Raw genomic sequence first — 11441 nt, 5'->3', positions numbered from 1 at the left:
CCCCCACACATGCCAGAATGGCAATCATTTAGGACTTTTTCAGCCTCCTCATGGGTGAGGCACCTCCTCAGAACTATATCGACACCACGATGATAAAGCGTATCACCGACGATCATGTAGTCTTTTGATTGGTATCGAATACGTCTTTGTTCCGAGCAAGAGGTATTAGACCTATATTTTTGGGTTTGGAGATAGATGATTATATCTCCGTACCACAGATTGCTTGAAGATATCAGAAACAAAGATTCATCCACGATGGTTTCTTCAGATGTTTCATCGTTGGACGACGATGGGAGATCACATATTAATTCTGTGAAAACCAGGGATTTCTTCGATTTGGATTTTACAAAATCCAAATCAAACTCTTGAAGAATTGCTATCCATTTTGAATATTTTCCCCCCAGCAACTGTCGCGAAAAGATATAAGTCATGGGGTTGCAATCTGACAAAATGGTAGTTTTTGGAAAGAGGACATAGTGTCGAAATCTCTGTATCGCTTGAACAGCTGTGAGAGCTAGCTTTTCAACGTAAGAATACTTGCTTTCTGTATCATTTAAGTTTCTACTCAAATAATATATAGGATGTTCAATTCCATCATCTTATTGAACTAAAACCATTGCGATGGTTGTATCTGCTGCAGCCAGATACAGGTTAAAGTCTTTTTGATAATCAGGAGTGTACATTAATGATGCTTTTATTATTCCTTTAAAGCATCAAAGGAGGATTGCACGACTTGATCCCAGACGAAGGGTACTTCTTTTTTCAATAGACGTGTATAACCTTTAGCAAGTTCAACATAATTTGGAATGAACCTCCTCAGAAAGTTTGCTTTCCCTTGGAGTTTTTGAATCTGAAGCAAATTTGAAGGTGGAGGCAAATTTATGATTGCCTGAACCTTACATGGGTCGAGACCAATCCCATCCTTTGAGACTACAAAGCCAAGCAAACGACTAGAACTGACACAGAACACACATTTGTGTCGATTGAGTCGTATCTTATAGTGTCAGCAACGTAGAAATATCGCTCTCAAATGCTGCAAATGATCGGTCCGCTTTTGCGAATGAGCTGGAAGATCGTCGAGATATGGTTGAACGATGTTTTTGATGTCATGGAAGGCATAATTCATTGCCCTCTAAAATGTTGCCCCTGCGTTCTTTAAAACGAAGGCTAGCTTGCAATACGCAAATGTGCCCCACGGACAAATAAATGCAGTCTTTGACTGGTCCTGTCGGCGGATATTTATTTGATTATACCCGGAGAATCCATCCATAAATGAGAAGATTTCACATCCGATGCATTCATCAATTATCTGATTAATAAAGGGTGTAGGGTAGTTGTCTTTTGGACAAGCTTGATTTACATCCCTATAATCGACGCACACTCTAATCGTTCCTTGTTTCTTCATTACAGGAACAATATTTGATACCCAATCAATTAGAGGAACCGGGTAAATAAAACCAGCATGGAGAAGTTTTTCAACTTCTGCCTTGATGGAAACGGCTTTCTTGGGGTGCACCTGCCGTAGCCGTTGTCGTATTGGTTTGACATCTGGATACATCTTGATTTTGTGTTCAACTATACTCGAGTAAATGCCTGGAATTTCATCATATGACCAAGTAAAGACATCTCTGAATTCGTGAAAAAGAGCTTCATATATTTCCAGTTCTGAAGGAGAACATTTTCCAACATAAATATTCTCTACAACATCTGTTTTGGTCGAGATATTTATGGTGATAGCCTCTTCGATAATCGACAAGTTTCACTCGGAATCCACCGTGCTTACAGTATTTGATAGGAAATAAAAAACTGAAGGATGATGAAGGTCATCAAGAGTATCTTCTTAACAATCCGGAAGATGGGAACGATGGTGGTAATCTTCCCATGGCGCCCCGTCAATTATTATTGACTGAACAATTCCTTCGTCTGTGTAATGTACTTGCGACCAAGGATCTGAAGGGGTGCCATATTCCTTAGACCTATCTATCCAAACACTTGATGAGTGTTGATTTGGGTTTTCCTCCCATGCCAAAAACATTGATTGCTACAATATTTCTATTGGGCTTGGAGGCAATACCTGCAGATGATCCACGCTAATATCATTTTCTCAGATATTTTGAATAGAAGATATCATATTGCAGGTTCCTACCATTGCCACTTCTGCCAGATTGATTGGAGGTGGGACGGCAAAAGTCCCCATTAATATAGGGTCTTCTAGTAGGCCTACTCTGATATTTTGAAGCAAATGGGGGCTTCCATGGATCATCGGAATGCTTCCCATAACTTGGGAACTATTGGGGAGAAATTTTTGTTGGTCAATGATTGTAATTCCCCCTTGAAACGGAAATGCAATCTTCCCGAACTAGGTCGACACAACTGCAGCCATAACATATATCCAGGGCCTTCCCAGTAGGATGTTGTAATCGAGGTTTCCGTCGATTACTTCAACATCTATTTCTACTGTTTTCCCCCCAGTTCAACTTGCAAGTTACTTAAAATCCCATATGGGGTATATGTTCGTCCATCAAATGATTTTAATTTCGTCGAAGATTGCGACAAGGTTGGAGATCCTAAAGTTTTCTAGCAACTCATTGACATAATACATGTAGATGACCCCCATCAATAATTGTTCGATGAACAATTTTGTTGAGGGCTTTCACTTGAATGAGTGTTACACAACAATTTGTCACCGTCCCTGCTACCCCTCTCCCGCATCTTGGAGGACTCATTCCGAGACCTATGAGAAGTGACATGGCCTCCAAACACTTGCATTGCATTCCCATGAACATGAGCTTTATTTGCCCTGAATACATCTCCTGCTAAAATACCCTAAAAATAGCTCTTTTTCCATTGACGCGGTTCCACAGTACAGACCTCATGCCAAGGGGGAAAATCCTCCAAAGAGGGCGCGTCAACTGGCGCTCTGTAATAGAGTCGCACCTACGCCAACCATAATCAGAAGTGTTTTTTAACAAATAAATGGTGGAAGTTTCATCCTAACAAATTCCTGGACAACTATCTACCTTGAGTTGGGTGGTTCAGCTACGGATTACCATAGAGAGGAAGTGGTTTGCGACCTCTCATGGAAGCTTCCTTGATGATATGGCCAATGCCATGATTATTGGCTATGATCCCAACTCCCCTTCCTCCATCTATAAAAGCTTGCCCATTTTCCTTTGCAAGCTAGTTCTAGAGATTCAGAATTGCCAAATTTCCAAGAGATTAATGTTGTAAGAGCCTTCTTGATTCCCATAAGGCCAAATCCAAGCAAGGAGGTTATTGTCCAAGAACCAAAGAGAGAGGCTTGTCCTTATTCCCGACAGGTTTTGTGAGACATGTGCTACTGACTACCCACCAAAGGAGAATCCATTGTTAGAACATTGGTTGTACTCTCCTTTGATTGATTATTAATGAACGACTATTGGTTATGGTTCCACTCTTATTATTGATTATGATGATGATGAGTTATGTCCTTTCTGACTGACATATAGTTGCATATGCTGGATTTTATGCTTGTGTTTGTGTCGTTTCTTGTATGTGCAGGTGTCCATTCATGGAGATCGTGAGGATTGTGATCTGTTGGAGCAAAGGAATGGGAGCACCACCTCTCCTACAAATAATAGCATTGGAATCCAGGTAGGCCTTCATCACTGGTATGTTAATTTACAATTAGGAACTTGCGCTATAGCATTTGACGATTGTTGCTAGATCCTGTCTAGGCTAGTAGGGATTGCCTCTATCCGCAGAGGGGATTTACCTCCTCAACAATTTGGCGACTCCGCTGGGGAGCTTGTCTTGCCTTTTTGGTTGTTTCCTATTTTTTGCTTCTTAGTTGGCCTGGTTTTGGATTGCTTATTTTTTATTTTGGTACAACAAACTTGACTGGCACACTTTTTTGCATAACAGTCATGCCAATTGGCTCTAGTTGTAAATATAACACTCGTTCCAATCCTTAAAAGGTGCTAGTTTCAGCCTGACAGTCGCGCCAGGCCTGGGAACCGCTAAAGTTTGCTTGATTTTAAGCCTTTTGAGCTTGGTCTTTGTTTTTGGATACATTTTCTCGACTGCTTGAGTGTGTTGGAGTCCTGTTTGACTGGTTTTAACCTTCATCTTTTGGTTGTTTTCCATTTTCCATCAATTCCACGTTTTTAGCCCTAGGGCATCTAGTGGCTTTGTGTGTCGAACCCTCCTTAGGAGTTTTTGGTCTTTTATTGGTCGAGTCAACTTTCTGATTGCTCCCCTGCATTTGTTTAGTGGTTGTTAATCATTTCATTGCATTGTTTGAGTGACTTATCTCTTTTTCACTCGAATTCTGCCTTGTTTCACTTTGGGCCTAGATTACACGGCTCATTTGAGTCTTTGGGATTTTTCTCGGTTGTGAAGATTGCTTTGTCAATTTAGGGATCTGATTGTGCGTGCATTGAGTGAAATCTACTTTTTTTTGCTCTCTTACTATCATTTCTCAAATTTCTCTCTTTTCATTAGTTTTTTCAGTTTGTTTAGTGCATCTTGCCCTTAACATTGGAAAAAAAATCTCTTTTTCTTTTCATTAGTTAATGTGAATTAGAGCTTTTCATTGTTATTAGTGATTAGTGAATTTGAAGAAAAGATTTTTGATTTCCACTAGTGGCATTAGAGATATTGTTGGTTGTTTTTTGATCATTTTGTTTGTGTGAAAGCTCTCAACTCCCTTATAGTTAGCATTCATCGAATAAAATGATATACTGTGGCATATAGCTTGCATTTAGGAAATTTTGAGACACTACATATGGTAAGGCCTGAAAATTGAAACATAATCGAAGATCAACTTTAAAATGAACTGAATGAGTCTAACAATGCATTGGAACATAACGCTCATTTTTTATAGGTCTAGGCTAGAGACGTACTCTGATGTCGTTAAACCTAGTCACTTTTGTTTCCACTCAAGGTTCGGTGATTCCTCCTTCTGTGACTCAATAGTGGTCTAGTACGGACTTGTGCTCCCACGTATCATCGAGTATATGGGGAGACCCCACTAGGTTATCATCCTTTATCCATAGGAAGCCGTGTCTGCCGCCTTACAAACCGTAACACACCGAACACAGCATTCAGGAAGATTAACTGCCGTACGGAAAGTCCTTGGTTTTTATATGACTACCAAGGTGTATATGCAGTTTTACGGGTTGTCTGGTAAACCTTTTGCCTAGTTCTCCATAGTAGTCACTTTCATTCTTTTTCGGACTCCCTAAAAGAAAAGGTCCATCTGAGCACTTGTCCTTTCAGGCTCATTAAACCTCGAAAGAGATAGAGTCACCTTTTTGTCCTTTTCTCGACTCCTGAAACATGAAAAGGTCAAGTTTTGTTCCTGCGTCATAAAATTTACTGCCCATGAAATATTCCTGGTAACAGTTTGAGTTCTTGGTTGTGATAAGAGTGTTTTTTTAGGCTTGTTCTCGATGGAAACATTCCCTGAGTCTACCAGCCAAGGCTTTCCCCTAGATGGAAATCCTGGTTTGTTTCCTTCATTTGGAAATGCCGGTGCTCCGTATATGGCAACATTGTCTTTGCCTGGGTTAACCATCGGTTTTCCCATATGGTTGTTTTCAACCTCGGTGGTCCTGAGCATCATGACTCTTGTTCCACCGTCTCCTTCGCCTGAACCATGGCGTGATGATTCCAAGGCTGAGCCTGCGCCTTCTTCCCCTGTTTCTTCCTCCTCTCCTCCTTTGCCTGGTGAAAGTTCCATATATAGTAACCAGGAGACTAAGAAGAAGAAGAAGAAGTATGATAAATGTGAGGCCACCTGTGCAGCTATTGCCCTGAGTACATCTCAAGTCAGAACTCCTTCTTCTCCTCCACGAAAGGTTAGGTTTCCTTGTAAATTGTGCAAGGGAGACCATCTTCTTCGTGATTGTCCTGACATTCCTAGGGTCTTAGAAGCATGGTCTCACGATCCAGCTTTCCCTTCATCGTCCTCTGAAGCTCATGGCGATGCCACCCTATCAACTGACAACATTCAGAAGAAAGGGAAGATTCGAATCCCTTGTAGACTATGTGAAGGCCACCATCCCCTTCACCTTTGACCACTCATGGACAAAGCTTCCGCTATTTTGGAAAGTCTTACAGCTTCCTCACCCCAACTTCCCATTGGTTATTAGAGTCTCTCTGCAAATCGTCTCCCTGTCGACAAATAGATTGACTTAGATTCTTCTCTTGTCCAGGCTCCTCTTCCCGAACCTGGCTATGCTAAGCCTAGTCCAGACCAATTGTTGGTCGGCGAGAGTATCAACTTGGGTTCCCCACCCATTGATCACTTTGTTTCGGAAGAGCATCATGATCATGTCCTTCTTGTCTCATTAGTTTCTCCAGAGTCTGAAAATGACTCTCCTATCTCAGCTGATCCAAAGAGTCCTTCTTCGGTTCCTGTAAAGCTTGGGGGCAATCATACGATTCCCCCCCCCCAAGTAGTTTGGCTACTTCCTTCGACTGGAGTCACTTGACTACTTTCTGCTTTCTTGCCTATGTGCCTTTCAAGATCACGGTACACGCCTGTCGCACGGAATGAGTCGATCTTGTGGACAAGATAGACCTTCCTAGAATCTAAAGAAGACCTAACGACAAGCAGACCAACCAGACACTATCTTTCTCTAAATATGATTCAATAAACAATAGCAAACAAAGGTTTTTAGGGCCTACCTTTAGTCCGACACAAGCTTGTGGATGCCCTCACTCCTTTGATCCAAATGAGCTCCTTTTCACAAATCTGCAAACACAAACAAGGCAAACACATTAAATAGCACCTGAAAAACCAATTGCATAAAACATATTTAACATGAAAGTCAAGGAGTCCATGAAACAAATAACATAAGATACTTGTTGAGAAAAATGAGTTTGATTGTATTAATTCAAAAGAAGAAGAACCTTACAACCTTTGCCTTGACACTGTACAAGCTCCTCCCAGGGTCCAACAAGATGTCTCCTCTACTTTGACAAGTTTCACTCACTCTCCAATGGAACCAAGAGGTATGTGATCTCTCCTCTCAAGCTCAACCAAAGAGTCTCAATTTCACCAGCATTTACCCTCAAAATGTTCAGCTTCTAACCTCCCTAGTCCTCACCCCAATGCCTGTATTTATAGTGCAATGGAGGGAAGTTACTAGGTCCTCCTTCAAAGGGATAGCTCCTTTAGTCAAGGGATTAGCTCCTTCTCTTTTGGGATGCATGAACCACCTCAGAGTGAACAATCCACGTCAAAATTCCTTCTAGAAAACTCTAGAATTAACCCAAAGTGAGTTTTTTAAGATAAAAATTGCGCCTTTTGACTTTCACAGGGGTCCGCACCTACACCGTTAGAAATAGAGCGGGTAGGTACGCAGCTTTTGTACACAGAAGGTGCGGGACCGCAGGTGACCATGAGAGAAAGTGCGGAACCAGAGTTACATTGATTTTTAATGTATTTCTCCCACTTCTAAAGCTTGATTTGAAGAGCTGAGGTCTTAGACTTGCTTAGGAGGACAGTACAATTGATGATAGACCCATACTGACTGCAAATAATCATGGTGACAATATTTTTGTGTAACAGATTGCCCCCTAAAGTGCGTAGTCTGTAGTAGATGAGGATTTCATTTATCATATAAGAAGAGTGAAGTACTTTATCATTTCGAGGATTATCTTGTGGAGAGCCCAGTCGGAACCTGTAAAAACATTCAATGCAAGATATATATATGAGATCATATCATCGCTGAGGTAGGCATTCCCATACTCAGATCAAAACTAACTAGAAACCTATCTACTGCTCTGATACATGAATGATCTTGTAAAGCATCATAAGTATAGACTCGTGTGAACACAGTATGGATGCAGCCATCTGTTTATGAATAGTCCACAACATAATGAATACAAAATTCCTCGCAGCCTGGATGGTGGAAACTAGATCCAGGGTCTTCATTTCTATATCCCGAAATAGTACGATTCTATCCATGCGAATAAATGTGTTGATGTCGAACATGGTAGAAACCACTTGATTACCAGTAAATGATGTAAATTGTTAACAAGTGTGAGAGAAACCACTAGTGATGTCAATGGCTCTCAAAGTACCCAGTACAATCCACGAGATGTGAGTAGATGTGTTGATGTCGAACATGTCACGGAATCCTTCGATCGAAAGTCAATGATGTAAACCGTCGTCAAAGGCGAGAAACCTGCCATTGAGGCATGCAGATTTCAAGGTACTGATGATTCCTAGATCATCTTTCTAGATAATGTGTTGATGTCGATAGAAAGCGATCCGTCGTAGGCAAGCCCACAACACGAAATCATAGATCAAGTTGAAGAAATTTTGTTGCAAGGACTGACTCAGGGATGGTCAAGATGGATGACAGATATTTTACAGATGAATGGCTTATTGGCAGTGACCTCTTGAACACATAACGACACAACAGATGGCTTGGTGACAATTGACCCAAAGTTAATACCCAGAAACCGGCTGAAGACTTTCAATGTGTTTTGATCAACTGTTAGGCAAAGGATTTCCCAACCCAGGTGAATAAAAGTGTCGTGTTCAAGAGTGGTTACAAAGTATGACAAACAGACTCATTTTCCTCTCTTTTCCCCCACCATTTCTGGCAAGTACCTCTTTATTTTTGACAAGCTTGAGGAGGATAACATTTGCTTGATTATAATCTCATCCTTCGGATGAGTCCAACTTAGTTTAGATTCGAACCCTAAGAAGGAGTGGTTCGTTCTGTTATCACTGAAAATTCTGTTGACTAAATTGCTCAGACTAGCTTAAGGACAAAGTGTTTCAGCAGTGCATAGGTCTTTTTAGCAGTTTCGCAGCGCAACTTCTTTTAGGTGATTTCGTAGCACATAATTCATATCTTGCACTGGCAGCGCTACGAAATTGGGGATTCGCTGATCAGGGACATCTCCAGCATGACTGAGTAGGTTGGAATAGCTGGAAGAACAGGTCTAGTGTCCTTAATGCCATATTTCGCCTCACTCCAATCTCTGATGGGAAAATACTTATTGATAAGGTGGATATATCAAATGTCTCTCTCAAAGAACTCCGCTCCAGATTGACTGTTGTCCTCCAAATTCCGTTCTTGTTTGAAGGGTCTTTATGGGAATATTTAGATCCCTTTGGTAACATTAATCCAAATGGAAGATTTTTTGTTGTATGTGGTGATAGCGAATACATAATTTATACAGCACTGCAAGATATTCCAGGAAAGGAAGAGCATTCGGCCAACATATTCTGCTAAAAGTACCGGGGGAATATCGTTATGTGTAAGGAATGGAAATGAGCTGCCCTTCTGTATCACTCATGTACCAAGGTGGCAGTAATGCAACATGTCATAATATGGGTGCTTGCAAAGAGACGGTTGACAGTTGTACAAGCAAAGTTGCGGTGGTCATGAAGTGGACATAATGCACTTTTTAATAGGAACCGCAATTCCAGGTCGTTTGTATGGCACCAACATAAGTGATAATACAAATGGTGCTGGAAGAGATAGGGTTGCCCATTTGGTTGATCTATATGCATCCACATAGTCGGTATCTTGATGGATTGGATCCTCAAGGAAATGGAAACGGTGTTAATTTTAGTGCGCAGAATGATTGGTAGGGAGCGTAGTGGCATGTTTTGATTGACAATTCCTTCGGTCTTCTGGAGAATGCAAGCCCAGCCTTGTGGCAGAGTCTAAGGATTGATGTGCAACTTCGGTGGGAAGACTATGATTCTCATGACCGTGAACGGTATATGAGAGCCAAATTCTTAGACTATACAACAGATAATATGTCAATTTATACATCACCCACTGGTGTTATGATTGCAATCAATCTTGCTTACAATTTACAATCTGCATTTGGTAATTGGTTTCCTGGTTCAAAGCCTCTTTTGGCCCAAGCTATGAATAAAATAATGAAGTCAAATCCTGCCTTGTATGTGTTAAGGGAGCGCATAAGAAAGGGCCTGCAACTTTATTCTGAATACATCAAGACTTATGGTGAATCACTTGCGCAGGTTTTGTGGATGGTTGGTGTGAATCCTGTAGCAGATGCTCTAGGTTGAGTCAACAAAGTGGAACCTGTGCTGCTGGAGGAGCTTGGACGACCTCGTATTGATGTGGTAGTGAATTGTTCAGGAGTTTTCAGAGACTTGTTTATCAATCAGATGAATCTTCTTGATCGAGCAATAAAAATGGTTGCTGAGCTTGATGAACCTTTAGAAATGAACTATGTAAGAAAGCATGCCTCGGAACAAGCTCAAACACTGGGAATTGGAGTACGTGAGGCTGCCACACGTGTATTTTCAAATGCCTCTGGATCCTACTCATCTAATGTCAATTTAGCAGTTGAAAATTCTTCTTGGAATGATGAAAAACAGCTCCAGGATATGTATGTTAGCAGGAAATCCTTTGCCTTTGATTCTGATGCACCAGGGACAGGCATGAAGGAGAACAAGCAAGTATTTGAAATGGTTTTATCAACAGCAGAGGCCACTTTCCAGAAACTTGATTCATCTGAGATATCTCTCATAGATGTGAGCCATTACTTTGACTCAGACCCAACAAACCTCGTACAGAACTTAAGAAAGGACAAGAAAAGGCCAAACGCATATATTGCAGACACCACTACTGCAAATGCACAGGTCAGGACTCTATCTGAGACAGTCAGGCTAGATCCCAGGACAAAGCTACTTAATCCTAAATGGTATGAAGGAATGCTTTCTAGCGGATATGAAGGTGTTAGGGAGATTGAGAAGAGACTGACAAATACCGTGGGATGGAGTGCTACATCCGGTCAAGTGGATAACTGGGTTTATGAGGAAGCCAATTCCACTTTCATAGCAGATGAAGACATGTTAAAGAGGTTACTAGAGACAAACCCAAATTCATTTAGAAAGCTAGTGCAGACATTTTTAGAGGCAAATGGGAGAGGTTACTGGGAGACTTCTGAGAAGAATCTGGAGAGATTAAGGCAGTTATATTCTGAGGTTGAAGACAAAATTGAAGGCATTGATAGGACTTAATATGTCCAGTGTAACTGAAGTGGCATTTTTGAGTGGGAGGCTCGTTCTGAACTTTGAAGACTAGATAAACGCATAAGAGGACTGCGTGAGTAAACTTTTCAAGGAGATCGAGAATTCATGCCGGTTTTGTTTGGAACAAGCATTGTTTATACAGCTTAGGTTGCTGTTTGCGCTGCAAATAATGAAGGGTAACCTGATTTGGAAATAGGAGTTAAGTGAAAACATGGATGACTCAACTAGTAATTCAATCTCATGCACGAGTCCAGAGCTAAGAAATGTTAAGGGAAAGAATTTGGCATCCAGAAAACCTTTTTTTTGGTTGCATCATTTCCTAAAGCTCTTTTGCAGAATGCGGTTGCGCCTTTCATTTCTTTGAAGCAAGTCAAAGTAACAAGAGAAACTACAGGTCAATTTGTTTTCTTTCTATTGAAAG

At 41.1% G+C, this 11441-nt stretch overlaps 1 pseudogene; it reads left to right on the top strand.

Moving 5' to 3' along the window:
* Positions 1–9974: 9974 nt before the first annotated feature.
* Positions 9975–11031, top strand: LOC149149326 (magnesium-chelatase subunit ChlH, chloroplastic pseudogene; annotated as a pseudogene).
* The last annotated feature ends 410 nt before the right edge of the window (positions 11032–11441 follow it).

Source organism: Pinus tabuliformis, chromosome 9, assembly GCF_031772625.1.
Source record: "Pinus tabuliformis cultivar Carrire ecotype Pingquan chromosome 9, CPIR1, whole genome shotgun sequence".
NCBI classification, from domain to species: domain Eukaryota; kingdom Viridiplantae; phylum Streptophyta; class Pinopsida; order Pinales; family Pinaceae; genus Pinus; species Pinus tabuliformis.
The sequence above is the reverse complement of the archived record's forward strand: the minus strand, read 5'-3'. Positions and strand labels throughout refer to the sequence as shown.